Source organism: Triticum dicoccoides, chromosome 2A (genome assembly GCF_002162155.2).
Source record: "Triticum dicoccoides isolate Atlit2015 ecotype Zavitan chromosome 2A, WEW_v2.0, whole genome shotgun sequence".
NCBI lineage: Eukaryota > Viridiplantae > Streptophyta > Magnoliopsida > Poales > Poaceae > Triticum > Triticum dicoccoides.
Window position 1 is genome coordinate 51,675,208 of NC_041382.1, and position 1,863 is coordinate 51,677,070.

The 1,863-nt window shown below is 45.6% G+C and overlaps 1 long non-coding RNA gene across 1 annotated transcript; it reads right to left on the reverse strand.

Annotated features, from left to right (window-relative positions):
- LOC119358907 lies at positions 1–1,555 on the reverse strand. The gene is made up of 3 exons (XR_005172323.1): positions 1,179–1,555; positions 964–1,069; positions 1–259 (listed from the first exon to the last, which is right to left on the reverse strand). It is a non-coding gene; the product is annotated as an uncharacterized LOC119358907 (long non-coding RNA).
- Between the last annotated feature and the right edge of the window lie 308 nt (positions 1,556–1,863).

Consider the following 1,863-nt stretch of genomic DNA (forward strand, 5'->3'; position numbering starts at 1 on the left):
TCACAGTTAAGAGGGAGAATGATAGATCCATCATCAGCCGCAAAAAAATAGAAAAGAAGAAACACTAATTCTCATATCTTGAACGAGTGTGCTGCCGTGACCCGTCACTAAGTTCAAACGTTATTGCCCATCGCCAACGCCACACTGCTATTCTGCCCCCGCCACTGAATCGAAGCCGAGCGACATGCACATAGTGGCGCACTGCGGTCATGAGGCTCATAATCCCTCGCTTTCAGTAGGTTGCATAGCTTCTTGTACTCTACAATATGATAGCACATAGTGACATGAGAATTAGTGGTACTGCCTGTCTCCTTCAGGAAGCTTGTTTTATAGCATGTCATCAGAACACCTAAATAACAATTATCATTAATAATTGTTATTTTCTTGTAATCAAACAACAAAGGAGCTGCTCGATCAAGTATTTTCCAAGCCCAATTCAACCAACAATGTTGAATGGTTTTGCACTACTGAAATTGGTCACGACCATCTTCAATCAGAAGGAACACGTCTCAAAATTAATTAAAGCAAACTTGCAAAAGTATTGTTTGGTCGATGCTCCAATGAATCCTGCTAAATCGGAAAATACAAATATGTATTACTATACATTGCTACAAAGTCAGAGATACTATCCCTTACTGTACCAAATTGAATAATACATACATACACATTTTCTTTGTCTTGAATTTCTAGTGTCAACAAGATAACCGTACCCTGGTTCATCGTCTGAACCACACCATGGGATCCGCTCATCCGTGCTATCATCAAGCACAAGAAAATAAACCTTGAAGCTAGACAAACAACTATAATCTCTGTTCACAAGAAACAAAGTTGAAGCTGCATAAATATCAACTACCTTAGAAAAGCAATTTCGACGATTTAAAACAATTACTCGGAATAACAGTGGAAAGACAAAATTATCCAATCAGTTCACAAACCAAGCACACAGGCAAAAAAATTACTCACATTCAGACATCGGCAACTCAACAGTCCACGTATTGACCATAATTAGACTAAGGTTACCCTTCCTTTCCACGAAGCTAAATCCATCATCCCAGATTCATTCCCCGTGCTAGCTTCATGCAAAGAAAAAATCACAAGCGCACACATCAAACTGCACGCTCACCAAACCGGTGAATGAATGGCAATAAGAGACATCAACTGGGGAGAGAGAAGCTCACCTGAGAGAATACACAAATGATTGGGAAACTGCTGCAGGTCGACGAACACCATCATCGCGGCTGATAGGGGCCATGAAGAGGAGTAGCTTGGGCAGGTCGCGCATTAAGGACTTGGGCGGGCGGGGAGGAGGGACGGCAACTGCTCGGTGGCCGGCGTCTTCTGGCTGCAGCAGAGGCCCGGCCGCCCGGCTCGCAGGGGGCGACGGGGCGCAGATGCGGGGACGGTTACGGCGGCGGCTGCTTGAGATCGTGCGGGAAGGAGAGTCTCGAGAAGTTCTACGACGGATCACCCTAGGATTTAGATGACGGAGTCGGAGGAGGGAACCGGAACCTGCGGTCTCACCGGTGGGGAACACGGGACGGGAGCTCGAGGGGAGGGGAGGACGGCTTTGCTATGGTGCATGTCGTGCGTGTGGTTGGATCGCTTTGCAGTTATTTTCTCCTGATATTCATTGCGATGGATTATTTTCCTTTTTTTCATGAGAGCGGTAGTTTTCCTTTTTTCAATCGTGCGTACGAAGGGTGGAGGGAGACGTCGATCGATAGAGGGGGAGTCGAAAGGTTGAAACATCACGACGTTCCATTCTCCTTTAATAGTAGAGATTTGGTCCAGTTCTTCATTGTCTTGGTGATGCCCAACCATAGAACCTGAAATCCCGACCAACGAGCATTGTTATAGCAGATA